The sequence below is a fragment of the Cebus imitator genome, unplaced genomic scaffold, assembly GCF_001604975.1.
Source record: "Cebus imitator isolate Cc_AM_T3 unplaced genomic scaffold, Cebus_imitator-1.0 Scaffold744, whole genome shotgun sequence".
NCBI classification, from domain to species: domain Eukaryota; kingdom Metazoa; phylum Chordata; class Mammalia; order Primates; family Cebidae; genus Cebus; species Cebus imitator.
This window is the reverse complement of record NW_016108059.1, coordinates 126760-148221: the sequence shown is the minus strand read 5'-3', so window position 1 is coordinate 148221 and position 21462 is coordinate 126760. Positions and strand designations below refer to the sequence as shown.

The window sequence follows — 21462 nt, the reverse complement described above, 5'->3', positions numbered from 1 at the left end:
TCATAATGGGCTGGCTATTTCTTTTGAAGATAAAATATAACAGAAGGGCTGCAAGAGTCAGCTGTGTTAATTAATTGTCTTTGTAGGCCTTACAAATTAAAGAAAAAAAAACCTTTTGTGGTTTAGATTCTGCTGTTATCTAGCAGAATATCTTTTTGGTCACATTGAAAGTTCCCATGTCACAGGATTGCTTATGAATTGATGTAGTGTGCTCCTTTTATCTTACCAAGAACAGGTCACCGTTCTCCATCTCATTTCTATCCTCTCACCCCAACAGGTGGGTTTTTCTTTCAATACATCATATTTTTCCCCCTTACTTATCTCAGTTTCCTTTGCCACAGTGTGTTGTCAAACAGCTATAAGTACTCTCAAGTGCTTTGCCTGCCGTGTACCCAGACCTTGCCTTTGCAAGTAAGGAGTTGTTGATTTCACGCCTCATCTGGTGATCTCCCTGTATTACTGCATCTGCATTAGCCCACTCTCAGCTTCCTCTCTCAATGAGCTCTAACACTCACTGCCTTTGGTCGACTTTTTGAAGTGTGGTTCATTATTGTGGCTGCATGCACATTTATTAGAGCATTCACACTACTCTAAAGAACTACTGGCAGGTGGGTCATGAGGTCAGGAGTTTGAGACTAGCCTGGAAAATATGATGATACCCCATCTCTACTAATAATACAAAAAAAAAAAATCAGTGTGTGATGGCGCACACCTGTAGTCCCAGCTACTCAGGAGCTGGAGGCAGAAGAATCACTTGAACCTGGGAGGCAGAGGTTGCAATGAGCCAATATCGCACCACTGCACTCCAGCCTGGGTGACAGAGTGAAACTCCGTCTCAAAATAAATAAATAAATACATACATACATAAAGAACTACCCCAGACTGGGTAATTTACAAAGAAAGGAAGTTTAATTATCTCACAGTTCCAGGTGGCTGGGGAGGCCTCAGGAAACTTATAATCATGATGGAAGTTGAAGGTGGGGGGCAAGTCCTTCCAAACATGACCACAGATCAGACATGGCAACCTACTGAATTTAAGCATATCAGTCTGCTGAGAAAAAGAAACTAACCAGGATTCCATCAGTAACAGCAAGTGAACAGGAAAAACCCAGTGCTGAATCCCTGCCCCACAGTGGAGTACAGGAAATGTGGCATATAAAAGACCCACTCCCGAGTGATGCTCATGGGGGGCCCAAGTCCTTCTGATTAAGGCCCAGTCTATGGGTGGTGTGAGGCCAGTAGTGATCCCCAGTGTGCCAGGCCCAGGTCTTCCCAGAGTTGAGTTGCTTGGGAATGCAGACCAAAGTGGGTAGTAAACTCCATCTATGGCTAAATAACTGGCACAAGACCAGTAGTCAACAAGTACCATAAGAGAAAGTTGAAAAGAATTTTGAAGAGAGAGTTCACTAGTAATAGTGAATTGTGCAGTGGTGGTTGAAAACCAAGGAACAATTGTAAGGCCACTTAAATGCCAGTTTTTGAATATAGCCAGGATTTTACCTGTTGCTGTGTCTTACCCACAAGACTGGGCTCCCCTGACATTGATACTTGTCCTAACCCCAACTAAGTTTGCTTTATTCTTTTTGCATTGTGCTTTGGTTGACCCCATTGTGGGCCCAAACTTTAACACACTGCTAGGCCCTGTAGAACTTCGTTCCCACTTTCAGCCATATTGTGGGAGCCCTGGCTTGGTTTCAGTACTCACTGGATTTTCAATGAAGAAAATATTTGCCAATTTTGCAATTGTACCTAGGCTAATTTTGCTGTAATTCCGTAAACAAGGAATAATGATGTTAGAGCAGTGGGTGCTCAAAAATTTGTTGAACACAGAACAAAGGAGGCTAGGCAAGCTGCCTAGGTTTGCGCAGTGAATGACAGGCAGAACTAAGTTTTAAACCCAGGTCTTTCTAACTCCAGGGCTCAAGCACTTAGTCACTGTGCTGTAAAGTTCCATTGGAAATCAGCCACGTACAACAGGGCTGGGTTTATGTTGCTCTTGTGTGCAAGTCTAATAGGAACCCAACAATAGGCAATCTCTATGGGCTTCTCTGACTCCTGAAAATAGTATAGAGAATTAAATAAATTACTTTATCCAAGGGACTAATTACGTGATTAAAGAAGTTTGTAGAGCTATTTAATTAATTCTTGCCTTCAAGTTAAAAATAGACTGCATTTAACTTAAATTTTCAATGGCTGTCCATGTTACATAATTTCTATAGGTAGCTAAGCATTAGAAATAACTTTGCTCAGTTAAAAAGGCGTAGGAGAAAGGGCAGGGGAGAACAGTGGTGAAAAAACAGTAAAATAAGGAACAGTGGAAGGCTCTACCATAAACAGTAAGGAAAGCATTTAAATTATACTACACAGCCTAAAGACACAAAACATTTCATTTCCCTTTGCATAAAACTGGTCTGACCTTCACAGTTCTGAAATAACAGGAAATATTTCTCTGGTAACTGTACTGCATTTTAGCCTGGTAGTTAAGCAGACTGCTCAGCATGAATAAATATAGTTTGAAATTGTTAGGGCAGATTTCTATGAAGAGTGCATGTTAAGCAGTAATATAAATGTAAGAGCTTACAGCAAAATGAAATTCATGCTATAAAGGTCAAACCTGCCTAAGAGAGACTTTTAGGTAAACTATTGGGTTGAAAAGCTGATTCCCGTTTTGTTTTAATAGTTGGTAACGTATGGTGGCTGAGGTGATGTGTTTCAGTTGAGTAGATCATGGAGCATTATCCTGCACTCAGTTGAGCATAAATGTGTCTGATTTCTGCAGGACTATGAAAAATGGCTGAATTCTCTCTTCCTGAATCTGAAATTAATGACTAAAAATGTTATCAACGAGGTAGGTGGTCAAAAAAATAGTGTAGGTACTTTATCTAGAAATGGTATATTTTTCCTTAAACACTGAGAATTTTGTGGGATAGTTTAGGAGGAGATATTTATGTAACTTTCTGTTTAGCTACAGTGTTAGCTAAAAACAACTTGAGATAAGAATTAGAGATGCTTATTTCATTTTTTTAATCTCCTCCTTGCTTCATTGAATTTGAAGTATATCATCAAGGCTTGTTTCTAACTGAGAAGATTGGCTGGGGTCACAGAACTTGTAGGAAGACCAGAAGATTCCTAATATCTGATCTGGATGGGGGTGTCAGCTACCAAAGGGGCTACAACCTTTGGGCATACTTACGTAATTCCTACATTTGTGTTAATTTTGTATTTAATTCATATATTTATGAAACATATTGAACCTCAGCTCTATACTATCCTTATTTCTAGAGATGAGATAAATGAAGCATAGTTTCTGGCTTCAAGGCTGTGTAGAGAGGGTGGGTTGGGTGAACAAGTGGATACATGTTATAACTCAGAGTGCTAAGGGAATGCTGAGGTTGTGAGGGAGCCCAGTCCTACCACCCAACCCAATCATAAGGAGGAGAGGGATTAGGGAAAAGCTTCTTGGAGGAGATGTGTTTTGAGGAAGAAAGATTCTTAATCTCTGGGCCTATGTCTTTTTCTGCAAACATTGGGAAATTGCCACCTATCCTTCAGGGTTGTAGTGAGAATTATACCAGGTAGCATGTGTAAGAAAGCCTGGAACACGTAGGCTCTCCATGTTTTCATTATGATCACTGTGGATGGCTTTATCTTCTCTCTTTCTAGCCTGAAATGCATGAATTCCAAAATCTGAATGAGAAAATTAAATTAATATTAGACCAGTTTGACTCTTAGGCCAACTACATAAAAAAGAACAATCTAAATTATCCACCACTCTGATTATGGAAAGGAAGAGATATGTATTAGTTTCCTGTTGCTGCTGTTACAAGTTACCACAAAATTAATGGCTTAAAACAAAACATTTATCTCACATTTCTGGAGGTCAGAAGTCTGAAATAGTTTTACTGGGCTAAAATCAGGATACAGTAAGACTGGTTTGTTTTGGGGGCTTTAGGAGAGAATCTGTTTCTTTTTCTAGCTTCCAGCAGCTGTTCATATTCCTTGAATTATCACTGAATCACCCTAATCTCTGCTTGCACGGTCGTCATATTAACTTCTCCTTTCTCTGACATCCTAATTTTCTTTTATAAGGATACTTGTGATTACATGAACCCACCTGGTCAATCTAGGTCAATCCCATCTTAGGACCCTTTACATAATCATATCTCCAAGGTTCCTTTTGTTAAATAAATTAATGTTTATAAGTTCTGGGGATCGGAACATGAACATCTTTGGGACCATTATTTAGCCAACCACAAGATGTAAAGATCAGAGGAGAGTATCTTTGCTTGCAGTGCTACAGCATTTTGTCCCTGACAATGTTTGTCTGCCCTTAATATGTTTGGGCCATTGGAGTGGCTCACAAAGAGAGATGCCTATCAGAACTCTTGGGCTACTGACAGCTACCTCACGGATGTTTAAGCTTAGCAAGCCAATGGCAAGTCTTACTGGTTGGCCTTGAATTTAGAATCCTGTCCCATTCTCACATCAATTTCATATGTTAATTGCTATTAGATAATATTTCTTAATTTAAATCTGTGTAACAGCCATGTTATAGGCAAAGTATGAAGAGAATGACAGTAGACTAAAAACTCTGGGTAACATTTGAATTTAATGCAGTGATGTTATTTGAGCACAATACATTTGAGAGCTTGTGTTGACTATGACTGAGGCAGACATGTATTTGTTTCATAACACGAAACTGCAAGTCATGTCATATTGCTTTATTTTTCTAAGTCAAATTATATCTAAGCCTCTGTTCACATAGGTTAGCAAGACAACCAATATCAGTCATGACTGGGAAAGCCCTCTCTCACCTGAACAAATCCTTGAGAGTTTAATCAGGCCAGAAATCTGGAGTAAGGGCTCTGGTTTTCTGTGAGTATCGTTAAGCAGACCATGCTCATTGTTTCAGTCCAGTTGGAACATTTAAAAGTGGGTTGGTCAGTTGTGCAGAGCATCAATTTTCTCTATGAACAACTAGTCCAGTGGAAATTTTTCTGTAGCAGACAAGGCTGTAACTCCTAGGATTCATTTTTATTGCAGTCAGCCTAATGAGAACACTGTATTAGAGAGAGATTCTGTTCTCTTCTCTACCCCTAATTCTGAGATTTCCAGTTGTTTCCTAACCCACCTGCAACCTCACCCCTTAGAACAAAACTCCATTTCCTCTTCGAGACTTTGCATTCTCTCACTTAAATTACATGAGATAGTATGTGTGAGAAAGTCTGACTCACGTTGGCACTCCAAGTTTTCATTGTGATCATTGCTGCTTTCCTCAGGATTTAAAAAACAAAAGCTTCTTAACTATCTTCTTAACAGTTTTTAACTGGGATAGTGGCAGTCCTAAAATGTATAAATGCAAAGTTCAGCTGGCCTTTTTATTTTTGTGTGATGTTTTATATGAAATTAAGGCACAAATAATTTTTTCAAGATGGTGAGTCTGTTAAAATAGTTAATGGCTTGGCTGGGTGCAGTGGCTCATGCCTGTAATCACAGCACTTTGAGAGGCTGAGGCAGGTGGATCACCTGAGGTAAGGAGTTTGAGACCAGCCTGGCCAGCATGGCAAAACCCTCTCTCTACTATAAATACAAAAATTATCTGGGTGTGGTGGTGGGTGCCTATAATCCCAGCCACTCTGGAGGCTGAGGAAGGAAAATCTCTTGAACCTAGTGGCGGCCAGGGGGATGGGGAAGAAGAGGGGCAGGGGAAGAGGTTGCAGTGAGTTGAAATTGTGCCACTGCACGCTAGCCTGGGTGAAAGAATGAAACTCTGTCTCAAAATAAATGAATTAATTAAATAGTTAGTGGCTTAAAAGTGAATTGTTGGCCCTGTGCACATCTAGACTATAGGAAAATAATGTGTTAGTTCAGTTTTCAGCTTTTCATTCTCTCATGTAAATCTTTTTTCCTTTCTCAGCCACTTCGCCCTTTCAATACACTACTCATGTCAGCTGTCTTCAAAGACACCAGGGAAATAATGTTCCCAGAAATTTTCACATGTAATACCCAAGGTATGCATTTTAAACATTTATTTAGATATGATTGATCAACTCATGAAAGCACATAAACTCTTGTAAATATTGTATAATCATTTTACCAGAAGAAGGTAAGAGAGCAGTTTCTTGATGATTTATCCTTTTCTCATTGGCTTAAGCTCTCACCCAAAACCTGTTGGTTCATTTTAGTGGAAAGGTTAAAATGAATTCACTTTCAAATGTTACAGCTTAACTAGAAATAATTTTAGGAGTTCATGATTAGGTACATGTAACTTTATTTATTAATTAAAATTTCTTGTATTAAAATCATCTAGACTCATGTACTCCTCTGGTTAGGCACTTAACACTTACGATACACATTGGTAATTTCTGCTGAGACTCTTTCTTACTGGTATGTTCAGCCTTGTGGTATCTATGGTCTCTATTTAACTTGACACTTCTGGTAAAAATTTTCCCTGCCACATCCTGGTGGCTTCTTGTTTTGGCTCTCAGTTATTTTCTAGATTGTTGTTTCCAGTCATCATGTCCTCCATAAGAAGAACTATGACACCCAGGTTGGTGGGGAATGAGACAGCTTTCCTGTTGTCCTATGATTTGCTAGTGTTGGGAAAAGCTCATAGTTTCCATAAGCCTTAGAGTTCTCCTAAGCTGCATGGAATATTATAGAGTATGTTTTCCTGGAGAATTATAACATAGTTTTCTTGTGGCTGTCAGACCACTTTAGTGCATTTTGAAGAAGCATTAAACCATATTGTGAAAATTATGCAAAGAATATCACACTCAGTGGGTTACCATCACCTTTGAGATAGTTCTTTTTCTTCTCCTCTCTCTAGAGTGAAGAATTGTGCCAATGAATAAAAAGGAATTTAAAAAATTATGTAAAAGTGAAAAGTATTGTTTTTGTGAAAGCAACTCTGAAATACAGCCATTCGAAAAAGAAATATTTAATAAATTCAGGATAGGTTTGTTTAAATTCTAAGTTTAAAATGACTTACAAATATAGTGAAAAAATTTAAAAAAATTGTTTATACTATTGAATAAACATTGAGTGAGGCAGTGAGGTGTGTTGAAATTGGGCTACTATTTATTACGATTATTTGTTAAATTTTGGTTTTCCATTTTAGATGGTGTACCTCCTTCAGCCAGGAATGGGCTTCATTGTCCTTGCCATGGATGAGGTAAGAGTAGAGTTTCTCATCTACAACTCAGTAGATCTCTGACTCCTCTTTGACCAGCAGTTTCTGGTTGGTCTGTTTGTTTACTGGTGTATCTTTGTTATTCTTCTTTAAGACTTTCAGAATCACCCTTTTATGTAGAAAATTTTTCATTCTTGATCTAATATGAGGTGGTTATATACACACATATGGGTTATGTTCTGCTTATTTACATTTAGAATTTTGACAACTACTTTTGACTTAAAACCTGTCATTTTATTAGTAAGCTTTTCATTTTTAATAATTTCTCCTTGCTGTATGCTGAGATGTTTATTTAAAAAATGTGTTTACATATGTAAGTCATGATTTGAGATACTTTAAGATTTAATGTCTGTTTGACTCCCCCTCTAAGAGATGCAGAGGTGAGTATGATTCCTCTTTTTCTTACTTTCACTCCTACTTCTTTCCTTATATTACCTGAAGTGGATTCTATTATCATTTCTAAATTGACCTATTACATTTATGTTTTGTTCTATAGCACTTCTAATTCTCACAGTTGGGTAGTATCTGTACAGTTTTTCTCCATTCTTCTCTAAGTTTATACTATAGTAGTTGTCTTAAAGAATACATAATGCCAATTTTGTCTATTCATTTGATTTTTTCCTACTTTAGGGCAATTTTATTTTATTATACCTTTGAATATTATTCTGTTATGTTTCTTATTTAGAAATGTCAATTATACACATGTTGGATTTCCTTTGGCTCCAAAATGATAATTTTCCTTCTAAAGGAAAATTTCCTTCTAAAAGAAAAGCTAAAGGTGTTCTTTTTGTCTTGGTATCTTTCCTATATTTTTCTGTTTTTGGAAATGGTTTTTTTCCTTTTGATGCCTCTAATGTAACCTTCATTTATGTAATAGTTTTATTTTTCCTTTCTGTTATTTTCACTCTGACACATAACTTTTTATTACCTTTATTTTCTCATCTTTTCCCTTGAGTCCTATTATGTCCTGTCTGAACTCTTGTTTCAAAGGGGTTATAATTTTTTAAATTCCTGATATTTTAAGAGTACTATTTTTTGTGTGCCTGATTTATGTATTAATCTTCTGCCTGATTAGTGTCTCAGTCTTACGTATTTTTTGTTTTCTGTTTGCCATGTTCTTTTCTTTAGATTTTAGTACTGTCTTTGTACATGCCCAGGCTGATTTTTTTTGACTGTTATTCATCTTTAATGCACAACTGAATCAGCTGTTTGATGATGGATAGCATAGAGGAAGGCTAAGTAGAGTGCAGCAGGTAGTTTGAATTTTAGGCCTTGACTTTGAATACTTTCTCACTAATACTCTACCCTATGAATACAAATCAACTATAAGTTAGTAAGAAATTTCTCTGACACATAGGGAAGCCACAATTTTATTTATTTACTCTATTATCTATCTATCATATTCTTTCATTTCTTCCTTCCTTCATTCCCTTCTTTTGATTTTCTTCCCTTTTCTTTCTCTTTTTTTCTTCTTTTCTTTCTTTTTTGGTAGCAATTTTTTTTCTTGCCAATAGTAATGTCTCTACCATCCTGTTTCACCCACAGCAGCTCTCTTGAAAAGGGGCATGTCTGTATGCTTTCTTATTCAGCCTGATAATGTTGCCACTCTGTGGTATAAAGTAAGGTTTACCGAGGGTTCCACAACATTTGTATGTAATTCAGTTGGCCATTCAAATAAAGAATGTTTCTTTTTGTCTTGGTATCTTTCACCTACTGTGATAAATGCCTCACTCAAAGCCTGGAGATTGCTATGTCTGTCATGGAGCACTCCTTTATCTTTGTATTATTTTCACTGCACTTGACAGCAGCTGTGGTTTAGCACTGTGGTTGTTGTTTCATATGTTGTGGTTTAGGGTTGTGTTTTTTTCTTAGCATATTAATGATATATTGTTATTAAAAAACTACTCCAAATTTAGACTTAAACAAAGTTTATTACTTCTTCTAATTCTGTTGATTGACTGGGCAGTTCTGCTCTTTTCACCTGGGTTCACTTTAGTGTCTGTGGTCAGCTGGTGGCTCACCTAGGATGGCTGAAAAAGATGAAATGTCTGGCCTCTCTGTCCACATGATTTTTCATCCTGGGTGTCTTCACAGCGTGGAGATCTCTGTGTACCACGGGGGTGAGAAGCTGCAGACCTCTGATGACTGAGGCTAGCAAGGCACATAGCATCAGTTCTTCTGCATTCTATTGGTCAAAGCAAGTCAGAGGACTAATCCAGTTTCAAGGGGAGGCGAAGTCACATTCAAAATAGGTGTGCATCAACGGGTAGGAGGATTATTGTGCCTTTCTTTGGGCAAATAATCTACTATCAGGTTCATCTATTGATTTGTTTTTTGACCTTATTTTTATTTGGTTTCATAGTAAAGAATAGAGCAAAGAGTATCCTGCTGCCTTTAACAGGAAGTCAAAGTATTATTAATTTTAATGGTGAAAAATAATTTCAACAACTTAATGTTATACCTTTTTTAGTGACATAGCACATTTTATTTTTCTACTTTTTAAAGATTATAAAATAGAACTTAAGAAATGTCTCCACATGTAGGTAACAGCTTCCAGTAATAGCGCAAGGATACTAAGACCTTGTATGGGAAAGTATTTATTGGTTCATATGATATAGAGTGAGAAATTTTGGAATGGAGGCAAGGAAGCCTGGCTTCTACTTTTGATTGTAATTCTCTAAGTCTAGCTTTGAGATCTTAAGAAAATCAGTTTAGTCTCTCATTAACTGCAATGAGGAAGTTCCTAAACTATAAGGTCATAGAAGTTACCTGTGGAATTTGCTAAAAAGTCAGATTCCTGGTCCCTTTTCTCCTTGACATTTTGACTCAATAGGTCAAAAATAAGGTCTAAGAATCTTATTTTTAAAATAAGCACTTTAAAAAAAGACAAGATTCAAATAAACACAATGAGAAATGACAGAGGGCATCTTACCACTGACTCGGCAGAAATTCAAATGATCACCAGAGAATATTACGAATACCTCTATGCACACAAACTAGAAAATGTAGAAGTGGATAAATTCTTCTACATTATATAGCCTCCCAAGACTGAACCAGGAAGAAACCAAATCCTTGACCACACCAATAATGAACTCTGAAATGAGGCAATAATAAATAACCTACCAACCAAAAAAAAGTGCAGGACCAGATAAATTTACAGCTGAATTCCACCAGATGTACAAAGAAGAGCTGGTATCATTGCTGCTGAAAGTACTCTAAAAAACTGGGGAGGGAAGACTCCTCCCTAATTAATTCTGTGAGACCAGCATCATCCTGATTCCAAAACCTGGTAGACACACAACAAAAAAAGAAAACTTTAGGTCAGTATCTCTGATGAACATTGATGCAAAAATCTTCAACAAAATACTGGCAAACTGAATCCAGTAGCACATCAGAAAGCTTATCCATCACAATCAAGTAGGCTTTAACCATAGGAGCAAAGTTGGTTTAACATATGCAAATCAATAAATGTGATTCATCACAATCACAGAACTCGATACAAAACCACAGTATTATCTCAATAGATGCAGAAAAGGCTTTCAATAAAATTCAACACCCCTTCATATTAAAAATTTTCAGTAAGCTAGATATTGAAGGAACATATCTAAAAATAATGAGAGCCATCTCTGATAGAACCACAGCCAACATTATACTGAGTGAATGAAAGCTGGATGCATTCTTAAAAACCAGCACAAGACAAGGATGTCCTCTCTCACCACTTTTATTCAACATAGTATTGGATGTCACAGCCAGGACAATCAGGCAAGAGAAATAAATAAAGGGCATCCAGATAGGAAGAGGAAGTCAAACTATTCCTATTTGTAGACAATATGATCCTGTATCTAGAAAACCCCATAATCTCAGCCCCAAAGCTCCTTAAGTTGATAAACAGCTTCAGCAAATTCTCATGATACAAAATCAATGTGTAAAAATTATTAACATTCCTATACGCCAAAACAGTCAAGCTGAGAGCCAAACAGAAACACAATCCCATTTACAATTGCCATGAAAAAGAAAAAAATAAAAAAACCTAAGAATACAGCTAACCAGGGAGGTGAAATAGCTCTACAAGAACTATAAAACACTGCTCAAAGAAATCAAAGATGACACAAATAAATGGAAAAACATTCTATGCTCACGGATAGGAAAAATTGATATTGTTAAAATGGCCATACTGCCCAAAGCAATTTAGAGGTTTAATGCTATTCCTATTAAACTATAATTGACATTCTTCACAGAGCTAGAAAAGACCATTTTAAAATTCATATGGAACCAAAAAAGAACCCAAATAACCAAGGTAATCCTAAGCAAAAAGAAGAAAGCTGAAGGCATCATGCTACCTGATTTCAAACTTTACTACAGGGCTGCAATAACCAAAACAGCATGGTGCTAGTGCAAAAACAGACACATAGACCAATGGAATAGAATAGGGAGCCCAGAAATAAGGCTTCACACCTACAACCATTTGACCTTTGACAAAACTGACACAAACAAGTAATGGGGAAAGGGCTCCCTATTCTATAAATGCTGTTGGGATAAGTGGCTAGCTACATGCAGAAGATAGAAATTGAACCCATTCCTTACACCATATACAAAAATTAACTCAAGATGGATTAAGGACTTAGATGTAAACCCCCAAACCATAAAAACCTTGGAAGACAACCTAGGCAATACCATTCTGTACACAAAACTGGGCACAGATTTCATGATGAAGATGCCAGAAGCAATTGCAACAAAAGTAAAAATTGACAAATGGGATGCAATTAAACTAAAGAGCTTCTGCACAGCAAAAGAAACTATCAACAGAGTAAATAGACTACCTAAGGAATGGGAGAAAAATTTTGCAAACTAGGCATCTGACAACGAACTAATATCCAACATCTATAAGGAACTTAAATTTACCGGGGTGAGGGAGGACTATAAAAAAGTGGGCAAAGGCGGTGGCTCATGCCTATAATCCCAGCACTTTGGGAGGCTGAGGTGGGCGGATCACCTGAGGTCAGGAGTTCCAGACCAGCCTGACCAACATAGAGGTGTCTCTACCAAAAATCCAAAAAATTAGCCAGGTGTGGTGGTGCATGCCTATAATCACAGCTACTTAGAAGGCTGAAGCAGGAGAGTCTCTTGAACCCAGAAGGCAGAGGTTGCAGTGACCGAGATCACACCATTGCACTGTAGCCTGGGTAACGAGTGAAACTCCGTCTCAAAAAAAAAAGTGGGCAAAGATCATGAACAGACACTTTTCAAAAGAATACATACATGCAGCCAACAAGCATATGAAAAAAGCTTAATATCACTGATTATTAGAGAATTACAAATTGGAACCACAATGAGATACCATCTCACACCAGTCAGAATGGCTATTATTAAAAAGTCAAAAAATAACAGATACTGGTGAGGTTCCAGTGAAAAAGGAATGCTTATAAACTTTTGGTAGGAATGTAAATTAGCTCAATCATTATAGAAGATAGTGTGGTGATTCCTCAAAGAGCTAAAAACAGAATTGCCATTTGACCCAGCAATTTTATTACTGGATATATACACAAAGGAATATAAATTGTTCTGTCATAAAGATACATGTATGTTTATGTTCATTGCAGCACTATTCACCATAGCAAAGACATGTAATCAACCTAAGTGCCCATCAGTGATAGACTGCATAAAGAAACATATAGTACATATACACCATGGAATACGATGCAGCCATAAAAAAGAATGAGATAATGTCTTTTGTAGGAACATAGATAGAGCTAACACAGGAACGGAAAAACAAATTCTGCATGTTTTCATTTATAAGTGGGAGCTAAACGTTGAGAATAAGTGGACACATAGAGGGGAACAATACACACTATTGTTCCTTTATATGAAGGAGGGAGAGTATCAGGAAAAATAACTAATGGACACTAGGCTTAATACTTAGGTGACAAAATAATCTGTACAACAAACCCCATGACACAAGTTTACGTGTATAACAAACTGGCACATGTATCCCAAACCTAAAAGTAAAAAAAATATAAGCACTTCTTATAATTTCATTGCCAGAAATGGTGACTATACTTTAAGAAATATTTTATACTATAGGTTTAATAGAACTTTGGAAACCTCAGAACCTGTTCCTACTTTCAAAATTTTATTAATTATGAAATGCATACTTAAAATGTTTGTTTGCTGAGCAATGATTAGCTCTCTGTCTGCATCATTTGTAACATCTTTGAGAATAAACATTCTAAGTTGTATGCAATGCTTTTGCATGTTATTTTGTAAATAAAAGAAAAATTAGTTTCTCATGACCATTATTACATCTGTTGATTTAAACAAAGTACACATTTTTGTGATTCTCAACTTCATATCAGACTTTTCTTCCCCACCACATGAAATTGAAATAACATAATATCATTAATATTACAATGAATCCTAGAGACATAGGGACCAATGTTTAAGGAGTTGAAAACCTATACCTCACACTGTCTAATATGTGAAAGCATTAGGTTATCTTTTAGGGAAATTACTTATTATCACTCAGACATATCCCATTCACTCCAAAGTTGGTCCTAAGCAATGACAAGTGAAAATTATTAAAATGAAATGTGCATATATTATGTGCTCAGCCTACTAAATAAAGCAATTTATTTTTTGATATAAGAAAATAGAGTTCAACGACTTAACATTAAATGGTCCAAGGTCAATGTCACCAACATGCAATTTGCAATTGAATAAGAGATCAGGACATATGATTTAGTAAAGAGCTACTGTAGGAAAATCCACTTGCAGAGTTTTGTGGGTTTTGTTTTTTAAACTTTATGGGCCACATTTTTAGCTTGAGGATGATACAGAAATGGGCCACATATGGCCCCTGTTTATGATAAAAACATATGTCAAACTATGAATAAGATTGATTCCTGGTTTTAAACATTGTGTTGGTAATTTAGCTGACAACTCTTTTTTGGTTAGGCAACTCTCTATTTGGCCACTTGATGGCAGCATTTACTATGTGCTAACATTGAACGCCAAATTTCTTTTCCTCCTTTAGGTTGTTCAGCCTCGTTTAACATTGGTAGTAGAAAAGATTGATAGCAATGCAAATGTATTTATAACCACGAGAGATAGTCACCTTCCACCCCAATTAGCCTTTGCATTGATTTACTGAGGAAAAACATCTATTACTGAAAAAGTCTTATAGATTAGTGTTGCATTATTTTGTTACAGTTGAAATATCTGTAGGAAAAGTGATCTCACAGATCTCATTTTAATCTAACCAAAAATGTACTCTCCCAATAATTAAAAAAAAAAAAAGATTTATCATTGAGAATGCAGCTCTGGTTCAGAATACTATACTGCAGTTTTTTTCCCCTTAAAGCTATATACTTAGGTATTTGAATATTTTTTAATAATGAGCTTGTGTCACATTTTGGTCTTTAAAAAGAGATTTATTCATGAGCTGTTGCTTGGATAAAGCCATTGATCTATAAAAAAATTTCCTATTTCTCAATTTCTTTGTGAGAATGTAATTATGAGCTGAACTAGTCTTTTAAAAAAATGAAAGAGCATACTGCTTCCTGAAATACATTTTTGTACCCCCAAAATAATGGAGCTGCAGTTGATACTTTTCCTGCATAAAAAAACTTTACCAGTAATGATTCTGTAAAAATCCTAGCAACCACTTTCTAGGGGAGGCCTTACTAGGAGAACTCCCATTTGAGATTTACATAGAGCACAAATTGGTAGAGATTTATAAGGTGGTTACAATTTAGTGCTTTTGGCTTGAAAGGAGGGAATAATTTTTTTGTTTTTAAACCACGCCTTCTTCTTTTCTGGCCCCTTATTTATCCTAAAAAATAATGGCATTTGGAAGAGTTTGGTGCCTTTTTTTGTGCCATTATTGGAAAAGATTCTCATAATATATTGTCATTTGAATTTATATGTTAGAACAAGGTTAAGGTACTCAACAGTAGAGTTGTAAAGGAGGTTCTTCTGGGGCCACCGGGGCTGCATAAATGGCAAGAATGTAACACGGGAAGTCTTAGACCATGAGTTTATATAAATATCTTTGTGGGTGTATATAAATATTCTGGGGTGGCAATTCCAGCTTTGTTATTTTCACAGGCTCAACTCTATTTTCCCGAGCTCTGTGTATGTTTACTTACATACAATTGTACATTTCCTTCTGTTTATATACAGTTGGGTTTTCTGGCCAATAAGGAGATTTATGTTCCACACACACTCTTCCTATAGCTCATCTCATGCTAGTTAAAAGTTTTTTATATAAGAAAACTAATGCAAGGCTATTGAAGAAACCTTAGAAAAGATGGGTAAGTGAAAACAAATAAAACTACGTAATATCCTACCATGCTATATTATTTGTTATAGTCTAGCACTCTCTTTCTCTCTCTATATATGTATGCACACACACATACACACACTCATAAATACAAATCTATATTATAAAAATTAAAGCAAACATTAGTTTTGCATAGGTTTTCCCAACCAAACTGAGCACAATTTCTATTGCTGTACAATTCATCTTGATTCCTCTTCTTTTTAACACAAGCATATATTTCTTATGCTTACTACTTGGCTTGGACCCCTGGTATGATTGTATACCTGTGGGAATTCATACCGAGGACCCAACCCCAGATGGCCTGATGACAACAGAGAATACTTTCAAAATTATATAGGAAGTTTAATCCAAGATTTGACAGGCATAATTGCTGATATGTTCAGTTTCAGATGAAATCAATGTGGAAAAGAAAAAGGAAATAATAGCTCTGACAGCTTTCCCAATCTGCAGCATTTGCTGTCTGTAAAGTCTTGTTAAATTCTAGCCAGCAGTTTAGGAAGGAAAGGCTGAAGTGAACATACTAAAGAGGGGCTGACTGTCCTTTTAGGAGAGGCTTGCTTTCAATCTGCCTGGTGCTCGGAGATATTGAGTGCCCACAGGACAATGCTGTCCCTCTCACAGATGATGAAAGATACTGGGAACTTCTTACCTCTAAATGCCAACTGTAAGTTGCAACAGCCTCAACAGCAGCCATCTGACCGATTGCTCAGTGTGTGTGTGTGTGTGTGTGTGTGTGTGTGTGTGTGCAACACACCCTGCATTCATGCACATTGTTTCATTTATGTTGGCTCTTCTGGTTAGCATAGTCTAATCAAAGGCCAACTACTGGAACTTGGATCAGTGTACCTGGCCTCCCAGTGTGTCGTGTCAGAATACAGGGGCCTAGTTTAATTATAGTGAGATGTACTCCATTATCCTCAGCTGTATCTCCTTTAAAGCAGAACCAAAAGGTCTCGGAAAAGAGAGTGAAGCATAGTGCTAGTGATTTGGTCTGAGGTTGTGAATAGAGAAAATGTGAAGGTTATAGAGCTGCTCCTGCTTACCATAACATTTTGGGGATCTCCCTAAATTCTGAAGCATACTTAGGGTCTAGCAAGTTTGATCCATTGGCTTGGTAAGCCCTGTAGCCTAAAGACTGGTTCTGGGCTTAGAACAGGAGAGTGCTATGCCAGAATTTTTTTTGTTGTTTTGTTGTTATGCCATTTGCAACTGTTGAACTTATATGACTTTTTTTAAATCTGTTCAATAAATTACCCAGAGAGTTGAAATTGGCATTGATTTTTAATTTCTACAGAAGTTATTACAAATATATATCAGTGTCAATTAAAACAGTTTCATTGCCTACTACATATAGGAAATCAAATTTCATAATGGCATTTAGCATGTGGGCATTAGTACTGATTTCAGAGATTAAAGGTCGTTGATGATTAGGCTCTGAGTTTAAATAAAATGATATATTTTTTCCTCTTCCTCCTAGATTGCAAACATGATGGACAGGAAATGCAGGCATGAGTTAGAATTACCTAGTAAAAGAAATGTTGATGCCTGTTTTCTGTTTGCCTTCTTTCTTGCATTCCATCCTCGATAATTGCAAAGATAATTTGAAGGTAAATATATATATATGTATATTTTTTTTGAGATGGAGTTTTGCTCTTCTTGCCCACGCTGGAGTGCAATGGTGAGATCTCGGCTCACTGCAACCTCTGCCTCCCGGGTTCAAGCAATTCTGCCTCAGCCTCCTGAGTAGCTGGGACTACAAGGCACATGACACCATGACTGGCTAATTTTTGTATTTTTAGTAGACATGGGGTTTTACCATATTGGCCAGGCTGGTCTCAAATTCCTGACCTCAGGTGATCTGCCCACCTCCACCTCCCAAGGTGCTGGGATTACAGACATTTTTTTGGGGGGCAGGGGGCAGATCTTACTCTGTTACCTAGGCTGGAGTGCAGTGGTATGATCTCGGGTCACTACAGCCTCTGTCTCCTGGGTTCAAGCAATTCTCCAACCTCAGCCTCCCGGGTAGCTGGGACTATAGGGATCCACCACCACGCCTGGCTAATTTTTATATATTTTTTTGGTAGAGACAAAGTTTCACCATGTTGGCCAGGCTGGTCGCAAACTCCTGACCTCAAGTGATCCACCCTCCTTGGCTTCCCAAAGTGCCGGGATTATAGGTGTGAGCCACTGTGCCCAGCCTATATCACTGGTTTAACAGTGAGAAAAACCATTCCAATATGAGTAATAAAATACAAATGGGGAATCTGGCTTTGATTTACAAAAATGACATGAATAATAATAGTTTAAATTTATTATCGTATGATAACTTAAATAAAATAGTGTTCCCAAATTTATTTTTCCCTTATTGAAGTTGCTTTGTAGGATTCTTCCTCTAAGTTCTGTTTCCCATCTTGCATTTTCAATTCTCCATCCTTCTGTCATCATTACCATCACTACTAAGTTTGTAGTTTCTGAGAATTTTGCTTCTTTTCTAGTGTGTCCCAGTAAGAAAAAATCAGTTCATTCTCAAGCTGTAATCAGTGGTCTGAAAGAGTTCTGGTTCTCACTGCATCTTCTTGTACATGTCAGTTCTCCAGGCCAAGCCTTTCTCAATTGCAAAATGAGGGCAATGAACTATTTTATTTCTGTGGTTACTTTTAACACCAAACCACACTAAATCATGTAATTCTAAGTTTAGTTTCTTTGCCTCTATGAAAATTTTTTAAAAGTGTTCACTTGGCTTTCTCTTTATTTTTTAACAACAACCACCACTAAACAAGTAAGTATAGGAAGTTCTGTCACAGCATGCATTTTTATCAATAGAAGGGGGCATGATATTTTTGTTTTCTTGGGAAACATGATTTATATTAGGGAGAATGCTATTATGATGTGGTGTCTCCTGGGCAACTCAGACACTTTGAGCGTTCTAATGTTTTTTCCATCATAATAACTGTGATAACAATAACATGATTTAGGCATTAAATATGTATAAAAGGGCCAGACAAATAAAAATACTGGTCATAAGAAGAAAGAAACCACACTTTTTTTTTTCAACATTAATTACTCTTTCTTTCTCCTTCCTTCCTTCTTTCTTTCTTCCTTCTTTCTTTCTTTCTTACTTTCTTCTTTCTTTCTTTCTTTCCTTCTTTCTTCTTTCTCTTTCTCTCTCTCTCTCTCTCTCCCTTCCTTCCTTCCTTCCTTCCTTCCTTCCTTCCTTCCTTCCTTTCCTTTAAGTTCTTGGATACATGTACAGAACATGTAGGTTTGTTACATAGTTATACATGTGCCATGGTGATTTGCTGCATCCATCACCCCATCATCTACATTAGGCATTTCTCCTAATGCTATCCCTCCCTTACACCCCTCCCCATCCAACAGGCCCTGGTATATGATGTTCCCCTCCTTTATCCATGTGTTCTCATTGTTCAACTCCCACTTACGAGTGAGAACATGCAGTGTTGGGTTTTCTATTCCTGTGTTAGTTTGCTGAGAATGACGGTTTCCAGCTTCATCCATGTCCCTGCAAAGGACATGAACTCGTCCTTTTTTATGGCTGCATACTATTCCATGGTGTATATGTGCCACATTTTCTTTTTTTTTTCTTTTTTTTAAATTTGGGAAAATGACATTTATTTATTATTTTTTATATTTATATTTATTATTATATCTTAAATTCTGGGCTACATGTGCAGAAGGTTATGGTTTTTTACATAGGTATACATGTGCCATGGTGATTTGCTGCGCCCATCACCCTGTCATTTACATTAGGTATTTCTCCTAATGCTATCTTTCCCCTATCCCCTCACCTACTGCTATCCCTTCCCCGACTCCCACCCTCAACAGGCCCTGGTGTGTGATGTTCCCCTCTCAGTGTCTATGTGTTCTTATTGTTCAACACCCACTTATGAGTGAGAACATGCGGTGTTTGGTTTTCTATTCTTGTGTCAGTTTACTGAGAATGATGGCTTCCAGCCTTATCCACGTCCCTGCAAAGGACGTGAACTCATTCCTTTTTATGGCTGCATAGTATTCCATGATGTATATGTGCCACATTTTGTTTATCCAGCCTATCATTGATGGGCATTTGGGTTGGTTCCAAGTCTTTGCTATTGTGAAAAGTGCCACAATAAACATACTTGTGCATGTGTCTTTATAATAGAATGATTTATAATCCTTTGGGTATATACCTAGTAATGGGATTGCTGGGTCAAATGGTATTTCTATTTCTGAATCCTTAAGGAATCACTACACTGTCTTCCACAATGGTTGTACTAATTTACACTCCCACCAACAGTGTAAAAGCAGTCCTATTTCTTCACATCCTCTTCAGCATCTGTTGTCTCCTGATTTTTTAATGATTGCCATTCTAACTGGTGTGAGTTGATATCTCAATGTGGTTTTGATTTGCATTTCTCTAGTGGCCATTGATGATGAGCTTTTTCAATATGTTTGTTGTCTGCATAAATGTCTTCTTTTGAGAAGTGTGTTCATATCCTTTGCCCACTTTTTGATGGAGTTGTTTGTTTTTTCTTGTAAATTTGTTTAAGTTCTTTGTAGATTCTGGATATTAGCCCTTTGTCAGATGGGTAGATTGCAAACATTTTTTCCCATTCTGTTGGTTGCTGGTTCACTCTAATGATTGTTTCTTTTGCTATGTAGAAGCTCTTAAGTTTAATTAGATCCCATTTGTCTATTTGGCTTTTGTTGCTATTGCTTTTGGTGTTTGAGTCATGAAGTCCTCCTGGCCCATGCCTATGTCCTGAATGGTGTTGCCTAGGTTTTCTTCTAGGATTTTTATGGAAACCCTATTGATTTTGAGCACTATTTAGATGTGAAAAAAAAAATTGATTTGCTTTATTATATTTTGAACTTATGTCTATAAAAAATGTTTATAACTAAAGTGTCTGGAGAACATTAGCATTATTAATCTATGTCTAAAGGCCTCCAGTACAGAACAAAATCAAAAACTGGTTTGAAAAGATTTATGAGAGACAAACCTCTGCTGAGACCAATGTAGTTTAGACAAGAAGAGAGAAAAGAAAGATAAAGTATGGAAAAAATTGCCAAATAATGAGAGATAGCACAGAATTTAACATAAGAAAAATATTATTAAAATATATGCAGACAGTTCAAAGCATAGATGCAATGAGTGATTTCTGAAAATGTCAAAATTGATATGAGGAAAAAGAACAAAAAGAAATAGACCAATAATCATTCAAAAAGCAGCCATAGAGATCAAAGACTTTTCCTTGGAAAATATCAGAGATGATAAAATAATTTTCCAAAAAAATTAAGTAATAGAATATCTCTATATTATGCAGATAATTATAAAAAATATAAATAAGAAAGCCATCCAACTCATTTATAAGCTACTATAACCTTGAAAATGTTATGTCAAATCCAAATGAAAATATAAGAAATAAAACTATAAGGCCATTTCACTTATAAATCTAGGTGATAACTTCCAAAATTCTAGGGAATATGGTTCTGAAAGAAAAAAATAGACTACATCCAACTGAAAAATGCCTTCCATACATTTAACCACAGAACTGGGACTAAAATAAATGTGGTGATTAGAACAATGACACTAACACACGGTATATATGTGTATTTACTCTAATGTTGTGGAAATAATACAAGAAGCAAAGTTAAAGGGGAAGGTGAGAAGGGGTTGCAGAAAAGTTAGCATGCTAAAAACTTTATTTCTAATTGCTAGAAGTCAAAGGTTATCATTTACAGTTTACAAATAAAATAAGAATGAAATGGATGCTTAACATATAAAGACAAACATGCAAGATTTGGACACTATAAACTACAAACATTATTGAAAAACAAAAAGAAAATCTATTTAAGTGGAAAAACATTCCATATCTCCATGTCTATGGACTTAATATTGTTGTAATGGCAACATTCCCCAAACTAATCTACAAAT

General features: G+C 36.5%; 1 long non-coding RNA gene across 1 annotated transcript; it reads left to right on the top strand.

The window, feature by feature from the left end:
- The first annotated feature begins 2183 nt into the window (after positions 1 to 2183).
- On the top strand, positions 2184 to 7817 carry LOC119469617. Its single transcript, XR_005198455.1, has 3 exons — positions 2184 to 2848; positions 5918 to 6011; positions 7121 to 7817. It is a non-coding gene; the product is annotated as an uncharacterized LOC119469617 (long non-coding RNA).
- Positions 7818 to 21462: the final 13645 nt, after the last annotated feature.